Source organism: Apus apus, chromosome 4 (genome assembly GCF_020740795.1).
Source record: "Apus apus isolate bApuApu2 chromosome 4, bApuApu2.pri.cur, whole genome shotgun sequence".
Taxonomy (NCBI): Eukaryota; Metazoa; Chordata; class Aves; order Apodiformes; family Apodidae; genus Apus; species Apus apus.
Genome location: NC_067285.1, coordinates 107,517,493 through 107,543,026, shown reverse-complemented (window position 1 = coordinate 107,543,026; position 25,534 = coordinate 107,517,493). Strand labels below are relative to the sequence as shown.

The 25,534-nt window shown below is 42.8% G+C and overlaps 1 protein-coding gene across 2 annotated transcripts in view; it reads right to left on the bottom strand.

Moving 5' to 3' along the window:
* The window catches only part of FAM53A (family with sequence similarity 53 member A), a 70,937-nt gene extending 52,254 nt beyond the window's left edge, over window positions 1-18,683 (bottom strand). The window contains exon 1 of one of the 2 annotated variants that reach the window (XM_051617824.1): window positions 18,635-18,683. The gene's annotated coding sequence lies outside the window, so the exon portion shown is untranslated. Of the gene's footprint in view, window positions 1-10,949; window positions 11,045-18,634 lie in introns of those variants that run through there. The other variant, XM_051617823.1, reaches the window with a different exon arrangement.
* Between the last annotated feature and the right edge of the window lie 6,851 nt (window positions 18,684-25,534).

Here is a 25,534-nt window from a genome sequence, read left to right as displayed (position 1 = left end):
TTTTTTTTAAGTATGTATTTAAGAGCTACATGGGGCAGAGGTGAAAAAGTGGTGTTAGCCAGACAAGCCTTCATAGTTCAGCTCCCAGTTTCTACTGCTCCTCCCATCACCAAAGTCCATTTCTCAATACTAAGCACAAACCCTACCAGTAGGAGTTCTAGTTCAGCTCAGAAGCATGCTTTAGAAGTGAACGCCGTCTTTATCCTCCCTTAATGTGCTTTGTCTCACATTATGGACCAGTCTTGCAAAGCAGTAATCCACTCTGGAACAAAGCCAGAAGGTGCACTGCAGCCACTTGAGGAGTTCAGCATGCTGTGCTAAACTGATGCTGGTCCAAAGCAAGCCACCAGGCCCATGCTGGGGACATCAGTACTGGTTTACACTACAAATCTTATCCTTCTCGCTAATGACCTAATGAATGTTTAAGTGAAATAGAAGTTACCACCAGCACACTCCTACCAATGAAAGCCATTCTAGGTTGCAGCTGGATATACCTCAGCTGCCACCACAACTGCCAACACATCTTCTGTGGCTATTTGCTGCCCATGGCAGTATGCCAGCTCAAGTGTTTTTGCTACTATCCGGAGAATTAGATCAAGGAATTTTTATAGTTGGATAAAAAAACAGAATACTTCCTTTTGTTTCTGGGAAAGGTTGTTTTCCAGTTGGATCAGTTCCCCAGTCTAGTTTGCCTTGACCTGTACACAAATGCTAATGAGCTCACTGTGGGATGCCAGCCCTGCTTATCAAGGTACTTGTCCAACTACAGCATCAGGAAAAAAGAACAAGGCTACCCAAGAAAGCCAGTTGACGTTAGCATTCTTCACACCCAGCCAGACAGATTCTCCTACAATTAGAAACTAGATGTTCCCTCCCAAAACAAGGCTTAAACATGTTTTGCTCCCATTTTCCTTTTCCAATTAATACACCTTTAACTAGTCAAACTTAGCAGCTCAAAGTGATCTGAAATCACCCCTGCAACCTCAGCACCTTAGCTCAAAGTGACCAAGGTCTGGTTCACTCTAGTTGACCTATTTATGTTCTACCAGGAATTGCTTCCCTCATCTTTGCTAATTAATACTGAAGTTCCTTATATTACAGAAAACTCCTCACAGTATTTTCACTTTTTTTTAATTTTGTTTGTTCAACAAAATTCAATATTTGTTTCAACATCCTGTACTGCAGTAGGCATTTAATGTACCCACAGAGATGGTAAGCTGTTCACTTGATGTGCTTTTTCCAACATGCTCTCTTTCCAGAGCTGGTTAAAGGCAGCTAACATTCTTTTTCAGTCTCTCCTTATCATGCCCTCTATGCTTATCAGGCCAAATCCCTCTCAAACTGCTTGGCACTTCAGACTAATTGGATTTTCAGTAATAGGAACCATTTGACCATCCTTGTTATGGCCACTGGATCCTGCTGAATTGGCATTCCTTCAGCTGCCTCACAGCTCAGTTATTCACCCAATCAAGTTCCCCTGCAGGTACATGTGCTGCTTGCTATCCAACCTGTAAGTATACCCCAAATATACACACCTCTGCTGTCACCAAGTCTCTACAGGTAGCAGCTGAGCCAGGCATGCAGGTTCAAACACTAAGATCCTCTAAGCCTTGAGGTAATGATAATAATAAACACTGGAGCTCCGAGTTGGATGAAGTCCTACAAGATTACAACCATCTTTGCCTTAGCACACCACCTTTCATGGAGCCTGATTAGGTATAAGAGAAAGGTGAGACATCCAAGGTAAACATGCATCACAAAACATGTCAGTCAGTATCTGTCCTGGGACAGACTTTATCTTACTAAGATCTGGTAGGTAAGCTGGAAGGTAGAGGTGGGAGGTGGGTGGAAGAGAAGCTATATTTTTATTGCTGTAAGGTAGACTAATGAAAAGTAATAAAATAAATGAAAAATATAAACCAAACTCCAAATGTAAGCCAAAGCTAACATTCCTCACAGCTGGAAAATGAGCTGTGATGGAAGCAGTTATCACCATTATCTCTGATTTAAAGTTCTGTTCTATGCCACATTCTGAAGTCTGAGAAAAGTAAAGAGTATTATTCTAGCTATAGTATTACTAAAGAAGCTTTATTTCTTCAGAAGTTTAGCCACAAGTAATGATGACTTGTAAAATCTCTGCCAAAATTAAGGGTGGAGAGAGAGAAGAAAAGAAGTGCTTGTGTCACGAATTCTGTATCTTGTCAGTGATGTCAGTGGGGTGTTTTTTGGAAAGACTACTAAAAATATGGATTACCCAACCCCCCAGTCAATTAAAGGATGTCAGAGGCTCATCCAATTTGAAAACCTACTTTCAAAGAAATGAAGATTCCTGATGAAGAACATCGAGCCAATTCAAAAATCTCTTCTTGGCTCTAAGAGAGTAGAGCAGTCAGACTCATTTCCAACCCACTCCTCCTCCTCTGCATCCTGCAGGACAAAATGTTCCAGCAACAGCTCATCTCACTGGGAAAATTTACATTTGTTTGAAACACTTAAATTCTTCTCTGGAAGTTCCATCTTTGATACAGAAGATCACAAAATTCTAGATTCTTTTCTCATAACACAAATGTAGGTGTTTGTTAATGATTGCAATTCCATTTTTTCTACCTATGGGACAAAAATTACGCAGTGAGAACACACAAGGTCATTCCTTTTCTATTCCTTCACATTATTTCCTACTCTTTGCTAAGAGCTACATAGAACCCTTATTACCAACAATCCCATAAAGACATACTTAGCCAGCTCCCAGCAGAAGAAAAGGATTAGCTAGAGTCAGAATTCCAATTCGGATAAGTAGGTCCTTTAAAGTATTATCTCTGCTCCAGCAAGCCAAAGCAGCTAATCACCCCAGCAGTACTAACTCCAGATCTAGATGATTTTGCTACTAGACTCAGATGTGGTGGGTTTTTGCCTCCTGGCACTTTCTGCAGTGTCAAAGAAGCATTTCAAAGTTCAAACATCACACAAAACTGTTTTAACAGAGCATTGTCTGTCTGGTCCTAGCTATGTTTGAAGCAAGACCAAGTTGGGTGACCAGATTTTTAGAAACTGTTAAACTAATACTTCATGCCATCTGAAAAAAGCTACATAATGCCTAGTCTCTTGCAATGCAAATTCCACTTTCCAAATGGAAAGAATATTCTACTCCTAAAACTACACATTATTTACCCCAGTGCTGAGAAGCTTACAGGTAGGCTAAGCATGCTTTGCAACATATGTCTAGTGTTAATAACTTCTAGCCCAGAAGTTTCTTGATAGCAGGCAACTGAAGAGAATGATGTGGACTCTATCCTTTTTAGCATTAATCTGGAGAGTGGTTATTCTGCAACCTTCCAAAGTTCCACATCAATTAAAAAAAAAAAAAGAAGAGCTTTAATTAGAAAGTTTCCCACAGCTGTAGTTATCCATCAATATTTTGGAGCACAGGTACCAGAGGGAGACACCTCCATTTCCAGCATACTATATTTCAGAGATCCTCTCAATGCACAACACTCCTTTATTTTCTGAGCGTCTCTACAAAGTGTAAAAATAGTGTATTAGAACAAAGTTTCTGACCAAAAAGAACAAAGAGTAGAGTTTATAACCCTAATTTGCATTCTGTAGACTTTTTCACAACCATCTAGACAATTTGTTTAAACAGTAGTTCCTCTCTGTTCAGATGTGACACAAAATAAGGTGGGGCTCAACTACAGTCTCTACACATGCTATAACTCAAAATGAAGCCAAAGAAGTTATTTTCAGCATTTGCAATTCTGACTTTCTTTTAAATACTAAAGGGATATTTCTTGAGCTACAGAATCTCTTAGCTTTCTCCATGCAGTGCTTTCATAAGCTGGTTTTTATTAGAAGGAAGCCTCAATATTATGAAGCATTCAAACCTGGATTAAGGTTGCCACAACTCCCAGCACAAAACTGCAAAAAGGGACAAGAAAAATAAGTTAGAGGGCATCCTTTATATTAAAGGATGGCCACTTGAGTCCAGTTTCTCAAGTTATTTCACAGGCTCAGGTATCACAAGCAACACCAGGAATGCAACATTCAAAACTGTCTGCTGAAGAACATACCTCATGTGCAATGTGAATATTCCACTATTCCAAAGTTGGGTTTGGGTTGCTCCCACCTCCCCAGAGAGATGACAATAAATATTAGGTCCACGTCTCAAATGCAGAAAATCATTATGGAGCTCAGAATTTAGCTCTTTTGACCCTAAAGTATCATCATTCTAACACTAATTGGTCACTGAGACAGCTGTAACAAAATGCAAACCATTACTAAAACAAGGCTGCATCCTGCACACCCATTTCTACTCCATCTCTCACACTTCAGATATAAGAGCTCCTATGAGAAGGGAGTGAAGCCTCAACCACCACATAGAGCTTTTGGACTCCATTTTACTTAAAGTCACTATATTTTTGAAAACCCCTTGAACTCAAAAGGAACAAGTAGTTTTCTGATTGAGAAAACAGACCTTACTCAAAACCTCCTGTGCAATGGAGGAAACCTGCAAGCAGAGGCACCAGAAGCAAACTAAAGAGAATATCCTGGCTTAAGAGGGCAGTTTCCAGCTTGCAAAACTCACAGCCAGATGGTGTACTGAAAGGTAATACTTTGGTGTACAGATTTCTCATTCCTCAGATGCAGAATTCATCCAGCTTGGCTGAGAAACACATACAAAATAAAAACCTAAAATTGTTTCATAAAATTTGAATTAGAAACAGAATATTTTACTGTTACACAATGGATTGTTATCTGTAATAAATACTACCCTTTATTTCTCCAAGTTGCTACCAGGTGGTTTGGGTTTGTTTTTAAGCCAAGAAGAAAGGTTCTTTCAGAAAGGCAAAGGAAGTGGGGAGACAGGGGATGTTAAGCCTTTGTCACAGTTTATAAGGTACATTTCTCAAAGCAACAGAAGCAGTGGAGGAGTAAACTCCAGAAATGTTTTCCAGGTCATACCCAATTAAAGCAGGAATGTATCACCACAGAAAATTAGGGCTAAGAACTCAATCCAGCCAGAGGTTAAAACATTTATTACTGTCAGCTTGTACCAGTAAGTCTTATCAGTCTCTCAAGTTTAAACCTGGCTTTCAGACTTGAGTAAGACCTAACACTCACATCACAGACAAGTCACCCTGCATCTTTTAAAGGATCTTTGTCAGGACAACAGATAATTGGTGTCTTGTGTATGATCCTGTACCAAGATGCTTTTGTTACTTACATTCTCTTTCCTAAAATAATCTACCACTATTTAAATGACAGGCAAGAATTCAATTAATTTTGCTGAAGGATATTTACATCTACTGTGTTTGGAGTTCCATTTGTATTAGCCATCAGCATCGGCCTGTGACTGGTCATCTCCTTGCAGTGTGTGATTTAGACTCTTCCCTCCCTTTTCTCAGCATTATTGCAGAAAGCACAATACTCTGAGGTACAGTGTTGAAGAATAGGAAATCTGGTCTACTGAGACTTTTCTACATTAACTCCAAGCCCTTTGCTTTTACCATAATTATGAACTAAATGTGCTAACCATCATTATATCAATAATACGCTAGCTCAAAGTAAGAATTATTGCCTATTCAAGTAGTTCAGAACAAAACCTGGTGGGCAGTCACCACTTAGAAGCATTACTGTAAGTTCCAGTCTGTATTTTTGAAAGCTTGGAGCTCAGGTCCTACTCAAATTATTTCTGCCTTGACGCACTGTTTTTATAATTGTTCTATTTAAAACCAACTGAAGTATTTACTTAGCACACAAAGTCTTCAGTAAGATATAAAATTCAGATTCATTATAAATAATAATTTACACAGGGAATTAGTGTTTGAAGTAGTATACATACCAACCTAATCCCACCACTCTCCCACTGAAGCAGGTGATCCAGATTATACAAGACCCACAAGACTTTATTTTACTGCAAGACTTGTGAAAAAAATATATATATAGATGAAGGTTAACTGGCCTTACTACTGAGATACTTCACTGCAACTTGAGAGAAGAAAAGCCAAGGGGAAAAAAAAAAAGTAGTAATATCACTTTCTCTTAGTGTTTGCCCTTACAAATGACAAGTCAACAGGCACATCTATCTACATGCGTTAAAAACACACAGGAACAGGCCTGAAAAGCATGAAACACTGACCCTTAACTTCTATGGCTGTGACAATGATGATCATTCCATGCAAATGCCCCCATGATAGACTGAAATAGTATCAGTACTGAACCTGTGTTCCATTACCAAAACCTATCAGCTTGGAGCTCAGAGATTATGCAAATCTCTCCCATACATCCTACTCCCCAAACACACACAGCTAATAAACCACCTATTTGCCTTCAGGTTCATTCTGAGGAGTCTCAGACATCTGGTTGGCTTATTTAAAATAAAAAGCCCAACTAGTAGGTTTGTTTTTATGATTCCAAGTGTGAAACGCTCTTGTTGGAGGCCTCAGGCCAGGTGAAAAACACTTGTGTTAAGATGCTACTTCATGGCATTTCAGGGATCTAATGAGCTATATATAATCTGCACTCAGGGAAGTCTCCTTAACATATGCTTGCATACAACTATGGAAATTAAAAACAAGGAGTCTATAACAATCCAAATATTTTTCAGTAAATAGTACAGCTGGTGAAGTGCAGATACTGCTAAATTTAGAACTGAAGTGCTTAGCAGTGTTCTGCAAATATTCATATTCATACATTTCAATGCTTACCATAACAAAATACACTTCTCCAAGCCTTACTGTCCTAAACTTTTCTTATTAAAAGTAGTAATTCCCTCTCATGACACAAGGTACTACACCCAGTTTAGTGGGGTAAGGAAAGTTTCCATCTGTCTCAAAATTATAAGTCCCCAAAAGATCACTGTGTAACTGTACTGAATAAGCACATCTATGTACATATCCTTATTGTAGCCATTTATTATAAATACACTTATTATATATTTTCATACAAAACCCAAACATCTAAAAAGAAGGCAAATTACAGGAAGAGCTATGCAAGAGTACAGTTCTATGCAGGCTTGTAGACAGTAATTAAAGCTTTCTGCTATATTATCTATCTTAAAAGAGCATGAAGTGCATGGAACAGATAGGACATACTGAGTGTAACAGACAGCCAAGTTCCTTTTCATGGCCCAAACTTGTTCTCAATCATGGCTGACCACCTGTAATTTGTTACTCAAGAAACTTGAATTCATCTGGCAGGAGACACCACCTCAAGAGGCAGAACACTGGAAGACCTCAATAGTTTTACAACACCCATCTAGTTCCAAAATCCAACAGAATTCAGAAAAAAAGCCTAACCACCACACCGCTTCAAGCAGCAAGAATCCTTAATATAATGCCATCTGAGGTATTATGTCAAATACCAAAACTGAATCCTAGTTTGAAGACTGGTGTTTTTCCATATTGTGCTTATTAAATTACTTTAATAGAAATTAGTTCAGTTGAGCTATGCAGCTTAAGTCTTCCTAGCTCAGCAGACCATTCCCAAAGCAAGATAACCACTTCCTTTGTCCAGGCATTCAGCCTTCAGCAGCACTGAACAGCTGGATTCAGGAAGCACTGTGCTAGAGGTCAAGACACAAACCAAGGGTACACAATTGCAGTTGCTATTTAGAAAAAGCATTTGTAACAACTGCATGAACTAAAAGAAACCCCAAGAGACAAACAAAATTGCACCATGTAAGAGAAGAAAACTTAAGGGAAAAAAAAAGTTTTATATGAACTCCATTATAACTAGAGTGTGATTTTTTTTCTGTTGGAGTTTGTTTTGTTTTTAAGTACTGAAAGACAAGGTTCTGCTTGATGAAAGAGCTTAGTATTTTCATTGTGCACTACCACAACACTAACAGATGTTTAATGAATGAGTCATTAATTCTACAAGCAGGTTCTGTGGAAAGATTCATTTGCCAAAGTGGATTCATAGAAGTCACTAGGACACCAAATCATGAAGTTTACTCACCCAATACAGGCTGTGAAGCCTTAATGTAAAACCTGATCAGCACACAAGTATTATGGACCACCCCTCAGTTATTATAGTGAATAACTCAGTTTTACATGAGCACAAAAATACAAATTGAAGAGAGGAAGGGGAATAGCCTTTAGTTTTAATCAACACTAATCAGAACAGAAATTTAGCAGCTTTAAATGGTGGCAGGTAAGTCACTTGATTAGCACAAGTCAAGCACATGACATTTGCAGACAACAGTTCAAGAGAGGACAGGACTGTAAGTGTTTGGAAGGGAGATCTGTGTCCTCCCACTTGCACAATTATCTTTGCAAAAAAAACATGCATTCTGACAAGATCAGTTTCTGGTAACCAAGCTATAGGACAAAACAGTAAAGATGTATCTGAAAGTCAGAGAGATGCAAGCATGTTCTTAAAGCTCTTCACCTGAAAACTCAATACTTCAATACTGATTAAAAAGTGCGGTTTATCTAAACACTTTTAAATCAGCCTCTGTAATGACACCTGGGTTTCTGGCATTGTCACTCATGCAAAGGTTAAGCACACTAGAGTCAACATAAAGCAGTAACACCTTTTCTGCCAAAGATTTGGAACATCAAACCACTGTGTTAGAGGAAGTCACTTGCTGAGCACCTGTGCTGAAGAAGTACCGAAATGATAAACAAGCTTTTGACAGCTGCAGCCTTTTCTGCAGGTGCAAGAAGTATTTACTTCAGTTTGGTTCAGTTTAACAATTGAGTTCAACAGCTAGTTGAAAAATTAGAAGCCAGTTTGGTTTTATTTGATCCTCTCAGATCTTGTGCTCAACTGAGAAAAGGAAAAGGAGAAGGGATGGTCCCCCCGTTCCCAAGTTCGTTAAGACCATGTATTTAACAGGTCTATAAAGCTTAATCTCAAGGATACATGGTATTTCACAACTGATCATATTACTAAAATTTGAGCATCACACTTAATACAGAAAAATCTCCCACAACCAAGTATTATCCACCTCAAAAAAGCCTTTCTGAACACAGCTCCCCTTGTATCACCCTCTCAGCTGCAGTTTCCACAGCCAAGCTTGCCCAGCAGCACCACTGACACCAGGATGTATCTAACTAAACCAGCCTGGAAAAAAGCATCCTAACAACAAAATCCCTATTTCTGTTGACTATTAAGGAGCTTGAAACAGTTAATTCAGCTGAAGGTGTTAGAAGCTAAGCAAGTTAATCCCACCCTCAATATCTAACCTGAGGACAGGTACTGGCATACATCTAGCTGTACAACTTGACTGCACAAATGCTGCAGACAACAGGTAGTACACTCCCAGTCCACATCAGCCACCACCTCTTCAAGGATAATGTGGAGGATACTTCCCAGTCCTAGCAAGTTTTGGGATAAGAGCACAAAGCTACTTAAATCCTACAAGTTAGAAGAAGAAATGTAGTTATCATATTTTAAGACATGCTGCTATGCAAATACAAGTTTAAAAGTCTTTTTACTTTTTCATTACATTAATAATGAACAACTATAGTTCATCTTGTGTATAAAGTATTAACATCCTAAGGCACTCTCAGTACACACTGCAACATCCACATGGCCTGTAAAGTCTCAATATCAGGAGATGCTGCCTGTCTCCTTAGAGCACACAGGAGAAAGACTGGTTAGAAGACAAATTACTCCAGCTTGTAGCCAATCACATCAAAACTTAAGTACACTCAAATATATCTGGGTGATGCAAATAAACTGCTATGTATGCAGTGACTATAATAAACAGGGCAATGACAGAGCAAGAGGAAACTACTGGAAGGTGAAGATGCAAAGTAGCCTGAAAGTTTACAGGGAGAGATGCTGGAGAAGAAACAATGCAGAGTACATACAGAACTGTGTCAAACAATCCCAACAGAGACAGCACTTGGAGAAACCCATTTCTATAAAGCACAAGATTAATTATGCAAAACAAGCTAGGCAGGGGAGATACCACAAGAACTAAGATTTCTGAGCAAGTTGCACCCATAGAGATGTAAAGAAATCGTTCAAAAAACAAATCCAAGTATCCTAAAGAAAAGTCAGTCACAAGTAGTGGGGCTTATTCTTCAATGCCTAGCTTGCAATGCAAGAGAAATTTATCCTCAAGAACTGATAGCTTAAAACAACCCTAGCTAGAGATGACTTTAGTGTCACTCTAAAACACTAAAGGCAACAGGGAGGTGAGTAGCACCCAGCAGTTTCACTTTGACATCAGAGTAACACATTCAGGGACAAGGGAGAACCTGTTGAAGTCATACACTTAGGTTTAAAGATTTCTGCTGTTGGCCAGCAAGCAAAGTCTGTATAGTGAATGCAATACTTCGTGGATAACCATCCCCAGAGAGCAGTTATGAGTGCTGCATGGAAGAACACACCACAGGAACCCAGCTCAGCTCACCCATTTCTTTGTTTCCTGTCATCTGTTGCTGGCAAAGTAAGCTTGTTACAAGCAGGAGAAAGGCAGGAAGAACTGCAAGACAGCATTTAAATTCTGCTTAACTCTGACAAATTGGAAAACTGTTCTGAAAAGAGTATGATACAATTCAATTCTGAAAGGTACGCTCAGGCAGCATTAACAGAGCAAGCAGGAAGGCAAGTTCTTCTGAAGCAAGCTGTGGGATAGGTTGGATCAACAAGCTGACCTTGAAACAAGTGTTAAGCTGTTGTAAGAAAGTCAAACGCATGGGGACGCACAAACAAGAGTATCAGCTCCAGGACACATGAAACAGTGTTTTTACTCCACATAAGGCAGGAAAGCCTCAGCAGAAGTACGAAGTTGGGCTTTAAGCACCACACTCGAAGATGAATGTGAACTAAGCCAAGACAAGAACGATTAGAGCTGAAAATACACGACCTCTTGGGAAGAACTGAATACATTAGTTTTATTTAGGCCAAAAGTATTACAAGGCTGCAGGGTGGAGGGCAAGACACAAGGAAACAGGAACAAGACAGAACAATTCAAATATTTTTAAAAGATTACTTACTAGAGAGGAAAGAATAGCTGCCTTTCACACCCAGGGAATTAGGCAACAAGCTTGACCCGCAGTAAGGAAGATGTCTAGTTCAACATTCAGAACAAGCTGTAATGCTGAGGACAGAGGAGAAAGTAGAGCTACTCAAGCCTCTTTATCACATTAGATGTGCAATAGTGGCATGGGGTAGAGGACTCACAACCAGGCTACACCTTTTTCAGCCCTACCTTTTTTAAAATCACTATCTCAGCTTGAAGATACTGTCATGTCTTTGCTTATCCTCCTACAGTGTATGTTTAGTTATCCTTCTGATTTTTCAAATTACAACTTCAGAATTTACATGTTCAGGTTATTTTACTTCACAACAAAAGAAAGTCATGCCTGACTCATACATTCTTCATGCAGAAAAAAATCCACTCCAGTCATCTCCCATGGCAGTATGCAAATTTCAGCAGTGTTACAGTATCCCCTTGTACCTTTCTCCTCTGGCCAACAGAAATCAGCAGCCGATTGCTTCAGACAGACCTGTGTGCTTGGCCTTCTAACAACCTAAAACAGTGATGTAATAGCTCTCATTGATGTGGTGTCACAAAGCACGGTCACACAAACATACACATGCAACTATAGCCTTAGGCTTGGTTAGCACTTCCTGAGTATGGAAAACACAGCATGGAAACCAAATGCCCCAGAATATAATCCAATATGCCCAGGATTTTACAGAAGGGGAGTTGAAGCAGACAGCACTACTTACAAGCAGTCAGAGGGAGTCTGTGCCTGAGACAAGTTACATGTTCCCATTTAAACTGAAAAATCTGAAGTCACTAAACAGAGGAAGAATTAACTCTTAAGAGCTCAAGCACAAATAAGACACCTACAAAGCATACAGCAGTTAGAGATAACATACTAACCTTTTCCATCCCCTGTAATACTTTTGGTACTACAAGTATGTATCCAGGTACATGTCTGCTTTGTTTAAATGCCATCCTTCTGATTTGTGGAACATAAAAAACAAGAGCTGCAACAGCCCATCTTCATCCTACAGGATATCAACAATTTCTTATCCAAAAAAACAATGAGACAGGCCCAGTCAAGATGGGGCACTAATGGAAGAAGGCAAGTTAAGCAAGCACACACATAACCAAGCTCAAGCAGACTACCACACATCCTGAGAAGCAAGTCAGCTAAGCTTTATGCATGTCCCAGCATCAGCAGTATCTTCCTCTAACCAGCAACTCTGATACTGTATCTTAACCTTCAGTAGCCCCTGCCAGCAGGCAACAGCACTTCAGTTTAGCCCTCAGTTACCCACACTCCCCAAACTCAGTGAGTTTCAACTTTGTTGTTCCATTTCATCACTTTCAAAATATGAAGAGATGAGGTCCTAGGTATCTACTTCTCTCCCCTTTCCCACTAGAAGAAATATATACCATGCTTTAGCCAATTCAAATAAGTAGTTATTGAATGCTCTTCTCATTACTTCTCTCTCTCCTCCTCACTTACTAAATACTGCATCAAATTACACTCTGGAGCACAGCAGTAGTCTTGAGGCATGTTTACACACCACTACACTCCATTCCAAATAGGACATAAAGAAAAATTATTTGCCACTACTATTAGACTGGGATAATCGAGCAAAATGGTTCTTTTTTCTTTAAACTAGGATTAGAATTCTAACTGTAAGCTTATAAAAACTATACAGTCTGTCGCAAGCCAGTACTGGGGGGCTACCAGCTGTCAGGATACTTTTGCGACTCCCCCTCTCAATGTGGAGGGGTTTGTGAATGAGCCCGAGGGTCACACGCGGTGCTGCCTTTAAGGGAGGAGCGGCCACCGCGGGACCGTATTTCAGGGTGGTAGCTAGAAAGCACACACACACACCCCCCCCACGCTCAGAAATTGCCTCTAAAGCCAATATTTACTCCACAAACTAATAGGTTTATTAAGGGTTAACACATAGTCATACAAATAGATCCTAGCTATCTAAATAGAGAACATCACTTTAAAAAAATCACACCCTCAAACCACCCATAGAACAGAAGTCTCCTATGTTATGACCACAAAGCTGGTTCGTATCACAATACAAAAGTCACCTGTGACACAATGACCAAGAAACACTGAACTGCAAGAGACAAAACCCAGGAGATCCAGACCCATCCAGCCTAAAGAGCACATTCCACAACTTCATGTTGTTTCATAACCTACATCACACCTGAGGCTCCAAACTTCAACCTTTTTCATATTCTGCATGCTACTTCTGGACTGTGGAAGGTGATAAAGCAACAGCATTACTCAAATCTTAAAAGACATTCAGCTTTTTGTCACTAGTATCCTTAAATATGATAAATTTTCATTCCTCTAAAACCAGAACAAACAGAAACCTTGACCAGAGAAAAGTGCATTTTTCATTGGGAAAGCAGGGGAAGTCAAAAGAAGCAGTATCTTTAAAACAAGAATTTGCCCTATAAACAAGCTTTGAGAGTAGAATACAAACATCACACAGTATCCAGGAATAACTGTATGAAGTGGAGGAATACTTTACTACTACAAAATGTAAAGCCACAATTACAGAAGTGAGACATAAGACATGTGCCCAGCACTGAAGGAATATTTTGTGCCACTGACATCAACACGAATTGTACAGAGTAAAAATGAAGCAGTCTGCTATGACAACTTCAACTGCCCAATTAGGTTAAAAAAACACATTTACCCTACAAATTAAAAAAACTTCCCAAACCCCTCAAAGGCATTAATGCTGTTCACAGTGTTATTTGAGATGCAAATTAGAGATCTAAAGTTAATATAACACCAACAGAAGTTTCTATTATTCCCATTCATGGCTCAGGGGGAGACAACAGTAGAAGAGAAGCCACAGCCCTGTTGCATGAGGTCTTAGTAAGACAGTAAAGGTTTTTGTTCATTTTTAAAGTTAGCCCAGCTTAACTTCAGTGTAGAAACTGCCAAATTATAAAAGTGATCTTCCACAAACCCAGAAAACTTTAGTGCATTAACAAATCAACAAGGCAGCTGTCAAGGCTGGCTGGATGTGGGGGCAGGTGTTAAGCAGAAACAAGTATTCTTCAGAAAGAGGAATTCATGTCTTATCTTCCAGCGTGACAGATCTCAGTCTAAAGCACAGAAGTTAAAGGTATAGACAGTGGTGCTGCAGCTATTTCTTCAACTATTTCCTGTACCAGTTGGGTTCCACTTTTAAAGCTCAGCAACTGCAGAAGCAGCTTTCTTCCATCTCAAATGCCTTTCCCACAATGCCATGTAGGCCTTAGTGTACTGAATCAGTTTTGGAAATGACACTTCTAATGACACCTCTAGGCAAAATATTGTTTGGTTTCACACTCGTACCTCAATCTGTAAAGATCTATACACATTGAAATTGCTATTACTGGCACCATATGTCCAAAGCTGTAGGCCTGCAATTTGATAGAACATTGACAGTATATTCTTCTGAACTTCACTGGAGTTTAATTTTCACAGGAACTTAAACCCATTTTCTCAAACCAAATTGAGAGTAATTATGCTAACATTAGGTAATCAGAACCCTTGATCTTACTGTTATCACTCAGCAAGCAAAACATAAGCAATGGCCTGCATTTCACTAAAAAATAAACAAGCTCAAACAGTGAAAAACCAATTATATTGGTTTTGTTTCTATAACTCAGTAAGTTTCCCAGCTGAAACATTTCATCTTTTCCAAAGCATGATATTCAACTGCTTGCTTAAAAAAATTCTGCTGTCAGTAAACCAAGAACCATAACCCAGATAATGTATTTAGTAACAACACTGCCTACTTCCTCACCTAAACCTAAAAATTAGCAGAAACTGGGCTTCCAGAAGTTATTTCTTCCACTACAGAACATTAGATGTCAGCTGAGGAGTTTCTTACCAGCTTGTTAGTGACATTATATCCCAAAGTGATTGAACAGAAAAAACACAACAGCACTAAATGTATAAATGGCAGTACTAGAGTGTTGACAGTTACCTTGGTTTCAGGCTTTTCTATACTTAACACTGCAATATCCAGTTGGGTCATCACAGGAAATTTGTAAAACAGTCTAAAAAGGAGTTCAAAATAGGCTTTTTTTTACATGCCTCCATTTGAGGGGAAAAGAAAACCCTTAAAGAAAACCATTCTCTGAAACTATGACTGTCTGGGTCCCCCAGCAGTGTCTTTACAGCTATGAGAAACCAACAAGGTGCAGGGTTTTTTTTTTTATACAGACTCTTTCATCACTGGATTGAAATACCTCACTGTCAGCTAAGATCCTGTTAACCACACAAATTTCATGACATCACAAAAAACAAGCTGTCAACATAAATGGCTACCTCTCAGGTATACACAGTCAACAGATTAAAACAATTTACCCAATAAGAAAATGTCAGCCACTATAGTAGAGCAAGTTCAAGTTACTGTTTTCCTAGCCCTGAGTTTCTTTTCTAGAATCAATGAACAGGACTACCTCCTGCTCACTAACCCTTTGCTCATAAAGCCCTTCACACACCTCTCCCCAGTAAGCTTATGTTACTTACACTGCCTAAAAGTTACAGCTACTTTTGTAATGGACAGGAATCTCTTACACGTTCTCCCATAACGTATCTCAAAATTTAAGCTTATATGTAGATTGTGCAAGACAACATTCTATGAAGGTTTATGTGCAAGATCATGCTGAGATGAATAATAGATCTTAAGAATGTAGTAACCTAAAAAAGTCCAGCAAGTTTATTTTATAGAAATACAAATGAAAGTTTAAAGCAAGCTAAAAGAAGCACAAAACTTTTAGGCCTGCAGGGAAGAGGGAAATTCACTGTTGCCAAAAGGAAAAAATTCTGTTTATATTATGACCTTCAAAACACACAAAAAGAAATGTAAATTGCAAAATAAATACTTACATTTTCCACTAAAGTTTTAACAAGACTTCTTACTACTATTTAAGAGAACTCAAAGCAGAACCAGAAAGGACAATTTTTTAAAACAAACCTCAAAATCAGCATCAGAAAAGTGTAGGAGCAAGGAAAGAATCATGTTTGGAAAGTTTTAAGTACACCATGTTTCTAAAGGGAATAATCTATCAAACCACAGGAGGTGACTAGAACTGCCATCATCACTGCTAACACAAAGGAATGTAGATTGGGGGGAGGCAACAGAGGAAGGGGGAGAACGAAAAGGGAAGGGAAAAGGAGAAAGAACTAAAAAAAAAAAAAAGAGCTCTACAGTAATGGCTACCAGACCCTCAAGGAATTCCTATAGGAAAAAAGAAATCCTTCATGCCACTTTAAAATAAAGCAACTCATGCAATAAATTGCAGTCACCTCAGTAACACTAAGCCTTTAGTTTATCTGCCCACCATATTTTTATACAGTTTTATGCCATATACTAAACTTCCAAAGCTTAACACAACATTTGCAAATACAAATATTTCTTCTTTCAGTCTCCTCATTCTTCTGAATCATAGTACCCTGCAGAATAAACAGCTTTACAAGAGGAAGCAGAGAAGTTAAACTACACTAAAATTTAAAACACCCTTCTACAATTATTTAATCAACTTTCATTCTCCAGTTAAGAGACAATAATCAGGGGTTACATACTGGCAGGTAAGGACTGCTAGGACACAGCCAGATTACCACAGCAGGGACCATCCTGAAAGGATATCATTAGGGGGATGATCATGCAGATCAGTATTTTGAGTTTATGTCTAATAAGCAGAATGTACTGCCATACAATGAAGAGCAGAATCTTACTAATGACCAACAAAATTGGGATGTCTGGCCCCATTAACTGACATTAATATGAACAGTATTTCCTAGAAATTAAAAATAAATTAGCAGCAGACCCATTTTCTAGTTAGGAGTTCCACCAGCTTATGTAGAACTACTTGGAATATGTGTTTTAGCTCCCTACACACACTCATCTCCTGTCCCAGAGGACAACTCTCCCAGGCATTTTTAGAATCACAACTGTAAGGACACAAGCTCTTTGGGCTTGGCCACACACCCTTCATTTCCAATAAAACCAGATCAAGTCACACGCTTCACTAGGAAAGTCTTTGCTATTCAGCAAACATTATACTCCAGATTTCATAAGCCCAACTCGAAGCAAACAGAGTATTCATAAATAAAACACAACCAGAAACATTTCAGCTTGCCACAAGATACACAAACTTGCTGGTTCGTGCCAAAAACCACTTTGATAAAAATATTTTCTAGCAGTCAGGCATATGAATGGGAGGCAAGGTAACAGTAAAGGCTGTAATAACTGCTCTCTGGACCTAATTTTAATGTAAGCACAGTGAACCAGAAAATAGATTTGACCAGCTGGCTCAACTCATCCCCAGGCCTAGAACTCCACACACACACTCACAGCCAGTGTCTTATCTGCTCTGACTCAACAAGCCAGTCCCAACCCTGCAACCTGGAAGTCACTCCAAAGCCCCATGTCCGTAACGGCCGTTTTCTGCAGGGCTATGATGGACACACATCATTTACCTAAACAGAAAGCGCCTCAACTTTCAGTTCTCTACCAGCAGAGTTCCCATAACTGAAGCAGGGCTAAACCAGAGGATGATCTACCTCAGCCACCCTCTCCATCCCAAGAGACCACCTCACACAGCACCCTAAATTTCAAGAGCACGTTGCTCTGTAGCCTTCACAGAAGCAAGATGGTGTTTAATAAGCCAAATAATCGGAACAAAGCCACGCTACTGCCCTTCGAAAAGGCAGAATAAGACAAAGAGCCTGTTCATTCGCCAGTCTCGGACTTTTTAGCCCACCTGGTCATTACACTTCCATGCCATAAACCAGAAATCAACTTCATGATCGCCGAGGGAAGACAACAATCCTCGTTTCCACCCAGGAATCACCCTGAAAAGCAGCTATTGTAGAAGAAGACGCACCTACCCTGACGTAACTCTATCCTTGAGGGGCAATCGCCTCACAACCCCGGGTACCCGCGTCCCCCCGGGCAGCGGCACCAAGGCAGGTCGGGCCCGCTGGGGCCCGGGGGCCGAACCCTCCCCAGGCCGGGGGGCCGCAGGCCGGAGCCCGCACCCGGGGCGGCCCCGGGAGACGCAGCCGAACCCCTTCCCCTCCCGATCGGCGACGACGGATGCCAGCAAGTTACGGTTCGGGTTTTTCGTTGTCTGAATTTTTTGGGGTTTTTTTTTGTGGCTTTTGTTTTTTTTGGCATGTGTGGGTTGCTGGTTCCCCCGCGGGTGCCAGGCTGCGGGGCAGCCGCCGCCTCGCTCACACATCGAGTGCAACGGCGGAGAGGCCCGGGGGAGCTGACCTCTGCCTCCAGCTGCGCCGCCAGAGCGCGGGCCCCAGCCCCGAGGCACCGGGAATAACCGAAAGCACGAAACCTGCACCTACTCATCTACACGCCGCACGAAGGAGACGAGCAGCCCGCGGCTCCGGGGCAGCAGGACGCTACTGCCGCGGGGAAGGGCAGCTCCGGGGTGACACTCCACCCCGCAGGGTCCCCTTCCCCGGGCGGCCCTCGCTCCCCCGCCCGCCGAGAGAGCTGTCCGGTCCCCACAGCCACCGGGGCTCCCTGCAGGGCGCCGGGGCCTGGCCGCCTCTCCTCCGCCCGGCGCTGCCTCCGAGCCGCTCCAACGTCCGTTACCTGCCGGCCGTTACCTGCCAGCTGCTCCCCCAGCCCCCCCCTCCCAACCTCAGCGCGGCACCGGTACCTGCGCCCGCCCGGGCCGCCTCCCCTGCGCGTATGGACCGCGCTGCCCCACGGCCAGGGAACAAAACACAGCCGGCCCCGCCCCCTCCCGGCACCCGCCTGCTCCCATTGGCTGCACCGCCCGCCCGCTGAACTTTGACCCGCGCTGCCATAGGGCGGCGGGGCGGGGGGCGGGTCGGTTGCTGGTAGGATGGCCCCGCTGCGGTGCCGGGAGGGGCGGGGGACGCGCCGGACTACAGCCCCCAGCAGGCATTGCGGTGGCGCGGCGCCCTTCCCTCATTGGCGAGCCGGGGAGCTCGCGGGCCTCGCCCGGAGAGGAGATGACGTCATGCGGAGCCCGGATGGAGCCGCAAGGAGGAGGCGGGTGCGCGGGGAACGGGGCTGAGCCCGGCGGCGCGTGCGCCCTGGGGGGGCGGGGGGTGTGCTCCGGGGCTGGGGGGGGGGGTGAGGGGCTGGAGGGGCTGGGGGAGCTGGGGGGGGGTGAGGGGCTGAGGGAGCTGGGGGGGCGTGAGGGGCTGGGGAGCTGTGAGGGGCTGGGGGCGTGAGGGGCTGAGGGTTGAGGGGCTGGGGGAGCTGAGGGGCTGGGGGAGCTGTGAGGGGCTGGGGGGGGTGAGGGGCTGGGGGGGGTGAGGGGCTGGGGGAGCTGTGAGGGGCTGGGGGGGGTGAGGGGCTGGGGGAGCTGTGAGGGGCTGGGGGAGCTGAGGGGCTGGGGGAGCTGTGAGGGGCTGGGGGAGCTGTGAGGGGCTGGGGAGCTGTGAGGGGCTGAGGGTTGAGGGGCTGGGGGAGCTGGGGCTGGGGGAGCTGGGGGGGGTGAGAGGCTGAGGGTTGAGGGGCTGGGGCAGCTGTGAGGGGCTGGGGGAGCTGAGGGGCTGGGGGGTTGGGGAGTTGGGGGAGCTGAGGGGCTGGGGAGCTGAGAGGTTGGGGAGCTGAGAGGCTGGGGGGGTTTGGGGAGCTGGGGGATGGGGGGCTGAGGGGTGTGGGGGACTGGGGGCTGAGGAGCTGTGGCCGGTGCCCTGGGGCCCCTCGGGAGCGCCCCGCCGGGCTCGGGGCTGGCCGGTCTGCGGGTGAGCTGAGCCCTGGCCTGGCCTGGCCGGGCTGGTCGCACCCGGGCTGCGCAGCCTGGCCCCGGGAGGGCTGAGCTGCGGGCACCCCCCCCCAGGGGGCTGTGGCAGGCCCAGAGGGAGCAGGGTTGGCGCCCCGGGCTTCCCCTCCGAGCCGTTGGCACGGTTTGCCCCAACCAGCTGCTGCTGGTTGAGTTCCCTTCGCCGTGGCTGGTTCTTGCCGGCTTCCCCCGCGGGCTGTGCCACGGCGTGGTTACACTGCCCTCTGCTTGCCTGCTCCCTGCTCCCCTCGGCCGGCAGCTCCCGGGCCGACCTGCTGCTGCAAACACCTCCGCTTCATCTCCTCCGCGGACCCGAACTGGGGCCATCTTCTCTTGTCTCTCAAAATGGAGGCTAGAATAAATAAATAATAATAATAAAAAAATCTGCTTCTTACTCTGCAAGAAGTGTTCCTATGGGACTTTTTCAAAAGGAGTTATGAGTCAGCCGTAGTGAGGAAGTGGGATGTGTTTGGACAACAATTACATTTGCACTTGTCAGGGCAGAGGCTGCTTTATGTGGGTGCATAATGCTTAACATCATGAGAAACCAAACCCTGATTTACTGTTGCCTACAGGCCTAATGTTACTGAGGTACAGGTATTTTTTATTAATGGTAACTTAGCAAGCTCTTCTCATCCCTCTAACAAGCATTTGCTATTTCAACCTTTTTCAACCTGTTCTTCAGTGTTTGCACATGGAGTTTGTATTCTGCTCCCTCAGCTTTCCTGTGACCCAGAAGGTTTTCAATTGACTTTATCTTATTGTCCTGTAAGAGTCTGCTGAATTACAAGACACAGATAGCAATAGCTATCTGATCTAATGTTGCAATGCAGAGTCCAAATCAAAGCTCTGTTCCTGGGACATCCTTGCTTCAGCTTGCTCATCTCCTCGGCTTTCCAATTTTAACCTGAAGAGATGGATGACTGAAAACCAATTTTACTTCAAACAGCATTACTGGGTTTTGTTGCTCGTTCATCAATGTCCTCTCCTCTTTCACACCCTACAGCACCCAGTTTCTTGAAAAGGTTTACATGCTTATTGTATTTTGATAAACCTGAGGCTGAAGTTTTTTCAAATAGTTTTCCAAGGTACCCTTCACAAATTATGTAACGAATATTTAAATTACAGTACTAATTCTCCGTAAGAGCAACACCCACCTCTCTTCAGAAAGATCTTGCAAGTGATTAAAGGCACACAGAGAAGGGTGCACAGCTTTCTCCCAGAGCTCAGTCCTGGCTTTTGAAATACTTTCTGGTTGTGCTCATTTTGCTCCTGGCCTTGTTGTGGATTCTAGTGCATGGGAATTTGTAGTTCATCTGCTTCCATGATCCTACCCATATCTTTGGCAGGGATTTGGCTACATCGTGTAATCAGTTTTGTACGCAGAATTCCTCATTGAAAACAAGTTATCCCTGAAGCATTTCATTGCTAAATCCTTATCCAGAGTTAGAATTAACAATCTAGTTTTTTAAGACATGAAGTCATAATATGCTTTTGTCTTTCACAACCATTATATGGAACTACTCCACTGCAGTTTACCAGCTCAGGTGTGAGATTTTGATGTAAAACTGGTTTTCCCTCACCTACAAGTTCAACCATTTTCATAGCTTGAAACATTCATGTTCCTCTCAGTCAAGCCACCATACATTCCTCCAGCCTCCTGCACTACTTCTGCTGCAAGGAAAGGTAAAACCAGGGGGAACTTTGTGTTTCTGAAGCTGTACTGCCTCTTGACTGGAGCTGCTGAGTTCCAGCCATGGCTGCAGCGATGGGGGAGGCTGTGAAAGGAGCTGCAGCCACGCTCCCCCAGCACTCAGTGCTTCTGCTCTCAGCTTCCACTGGCTGGGTATTTCCAACTCGAGTAAAAACTCGGCAGTAATTATCTTATGGATTACATGACTCCTAAATCTTCTTCCTCTTCTTCTGTAATGCTCCCCTGTGATTTCTGCCCTGATTTATCACTTTCCATTCTCTTCTCCAACTTGATCAGCTTGCTTTCCACTGTGACAATGGCTGATATTCTCTTCTTCTGAGGTGGAGCTGCCTTCAACTGTCTGTAGTCCAAAAACAGGAGGGAAGCTGAGCCCTAAACTCGTGATGGTGCAGAGGGGGTACCTCCTGTGATCAGCTGGTTGTATCCCAAAACTTACCACGTGGGCAAATCACCTCCAATGGTCAAGGAAAACTAAGGGGCTGGGGTAGGAGACAGGAGTGAGTGATCATGTCTGAGACAAGGCAGGTGGCAGCTATAATCAATGTCATTCAGTATTTAACCATGGCCTTATTTTATACCCAAGAGTAAAACTCTGGCAGGGATCCAGTTTATAATTCAGATCTTGGTAAACACAGACCTAACTTTCCCTCTTGACAAGGTTCGATAGCCATTGTCTAGCACTTTAAATATCTAATTACAAACATGCTACCACATGTTAAAGTGGTCGGTGTCTGTTCACTCAACTGTGTGTCTCCAGGAAGGACCATCTGTTTCCAGCAAAACAGTGAGACATGAATGTAGGCAGGTTTCTAAATTAGAGAGGAAAAAAACAACAACCACTAAACAACTAAAAGGGGACACAAAGCTGCCTTTACAATAAAGTATGGGCTGAAATAGGCGCAATGAGAATGAACCTGAGGAGAAAGTTTTCACCCAGGGGAGCTGGTGCATGGCATAATTGCTCTAAGATACCCTTCTGGGGATTACTTTATGCACCTGAATTACTGCAGTGAGCAGGCTTCACATACACAATGATACATTCATTCTGGTCTGTCCTGACTCCTGTTTTCCCTAAAGGAATAGCTGTTCCTCTTCCGTCCCATCTCAACACTTAGATCCTGTCTCATCTCCTAAATCCAGTTATTCAAGAAAGGGAATGTTTTCCCCTTCTTAGTCAGAATGTGATAGGCATGAGTGACACCCTGGCTTTGCTTCTCATGCAAAACCAACAGAGACAACACTACATCTGTTTTACCACTAAGCTGTTGCCAATCTAGGCAAATTACCACCTAAGATTAAGAAGGGAAACAGAGGAGACTGTGCAACTCAGTTATTTTTATTACTATTATTATTATTATTTTCATGCTGTTTGTAGATAAGGAGCCCAGCAGCTATTTGATGTAGTTAAAGAAATGAAGTGCAAAAATAGTTCAGACACTCTGCAACATTCACAGCTGCTCATAAGGTTCAGGTGAGCATTTCCAACACTATTTCAAATTGGTTGAAGGGTATTTGGCTGTGTATACTGATTGCTTTTTACTTAGCACAACATTATTTAGCCACAAGTTAGTGTATTTGCAACATATAGGGGTCCTCTTACAATGAATTATAGAAGCAAGACAAGTAAGTGAGTTGGGATAGCAAGTCTCGGGTAAATTTACCCCGAGTAATGGTATTTCTCTTGTAGCATTACTCATTCATCTGTTTCCCCATAAAATATGTAAAATGGTAAAGGGGCCTCTGTTTTAAAAGACAAATTTATGAAGGCCTGTTAGAAAGATTCCAGATCCAATAAAATCCTTCACTGATCCTGTTTCCCTCAGGGTCACTTTGCACTTGCCCTCAGAAGCAGTAGAGCAATGTGGATTCCATCTCCCAGCCCAGGGAGTCTCTGCACAAGGGCTGAAGAAAGAAACTGGGCTCACTTGGGACTCAGACACAGAACAGGTACAGGAGACACTGCTTAGGTAGTGAAGGGTCCTGTGATATCCTGTGTGTTTTGGGGGCCTGTTTGAGCATGGCTGAACTTCATCAAAGATGCTTTTCACGCTTCTCCTTTCTCTCTGTTAGCAGTTTCACAGCTGAGCATACAGGTTTTGGGCACAAGAGGAAGTTCTGTCATTAATTATATCTATCAGTTGGTGGTTTTAATGTAAACCTTGCTCAGACTGCTCAGACAGATGATTTTTCTGTATCAGCTGCTTTTCCTTACTTTTGTTCAAGGGCTTGTTATAAATGAGATAAAGCAATAAGAATGCTAAATAAACAAGCTGGAATTGAGAAGCAAAGAAGTGTTCAGCATCAAAATCTGAAACAAGCAGAGGGCTGACATCCTGGAATATTAGAGTCCAGGGGTCTCTCATATGCCACTATGAGTTGGCTAGACATTATGTTCTTTGTGAACTCTTAAAAGGACTTTGAAAATGTTGAGTTAATCATGACCAGATCAGGTTTTATTGAATTTCATGGAAGGGTGATTCCATCTCATGCCCCCTGTACACAGCTGACTTTTCATACACCCAGCCTTTCACCTCCATTACCTGCTATTTCAGCTACCCAGTTGCCTGCTTCTTCTTAAATTGAGCCATCTGGCCAGGATATACTTCATTTTTTTCAGGGTATGAATTAGCCACAGGATTTCAAAAAGGGCAAACCAAGCTCCAAATGCTGAGCCAATACAGCATTGTTCTCCTTTTCCCTACAGTCCCCTAGGAACAGTCCCATTCATGAGAACTCTAAATTGCTGAAAGTTCAGCCAAAGCATCTTCTGCCTACTCAAGTTTCTAGTCCTTCCTACATGTGTTTCCAAGTGTCTTGTTCTTTTTGCAATATGCAGTATTGCCTTCCTGTACCTTCCCTGCACTTGCCTGCCTTACCAAATGGCTTATAGTGAGCATTTGCTCTGCCCAGAATTTTTCCACAACTTGTCTCTCCTTGAAAAAAGGCAGGGCCAGCAAAGCTGCATCAAGTACCTGCATCCTGGTAGTTCTTGAGTTCTCATGTTCCCATTTTTTTCTGCCAGGACAAGGCTTATAGAGCTCCTGCAAACTCCTTTAGTGATTTCCAGTACAAGACATAAGGAAGACAGATCACCATCAAAGCAATCCGATCAATAAACACTGTTACTTCAAGCATGCTCTGCACAGCATATCACACTTGTGATGTTTCACCATCTTTAAGATGGAATTTCTGTATGAGCCTTTTCATCTGCTTCTCATTTTTTTTATGAGTTAGGTTTTTTGTTTTGGTTGGTTTTGTTTAATTTTGGTTGGATTTTTTTAATATTATTATTATTTTAGGGAGATAGTTGTTAGCACCATTCTGGTACTTCTCTGTTTATCCAGAAATCTGAGGGAACAAGAAACAAATTACTTTTCCAGTGGAAACACACTGGATAAGTCCTTTCTTAGTGTAAGAATTGTGCATGCCCTCATAGGTATTATTTTCTTTTATCCTACCTCAAAATCTGCTGAGAATTGGTGGGAGATGCACAGTGGCCAGTGGCATCATACCAGGTGTTAAGATCTTTTACCAGTTTCTGGGAAACAAAGATCATTCAAACATGAAACTTTACTGGAAAACAAAGTGGTTTTATTAAATGAAGGCAGCTTCTGCATCTTGAGCCCCCCAGACACAGTGAACTGCACCATAAGATCACCTGGTGTGACCTCTGCTCACCTCAGGCTTTTACGTTTAACAAAGATACTCATATATTAAACCCAAAGGTTTCAATTAAGCTAAAGCATTTAAGTTCTCAGGAGGCTAACCCGTGTTTCACAAGCAGAAAACAAGAGTGATCACCATTGCCTGAGGCTTTTACGATGGCCCAGATGATTCAGGAGGTCAACCAGGCCATTGGCTGTAGAGGAAGGGAATAAAAAAAGACAAATGAACCTTCATGTCCCTGCTCCCCTGACGGGGAGGGAAGTGTCTTTCTGACCCCCAGTCAACCCTGTGCAAGAGACATCCATCAGTCCTGTAGAGAGAGGGGTTTCCTCATCACTTCAAAGCACCCACTTAAACTGTTCTGTGTTCTGAGCTATGAGATACCTAGGATGTGTCTGAAAAAGGGAAGAGATAAAACT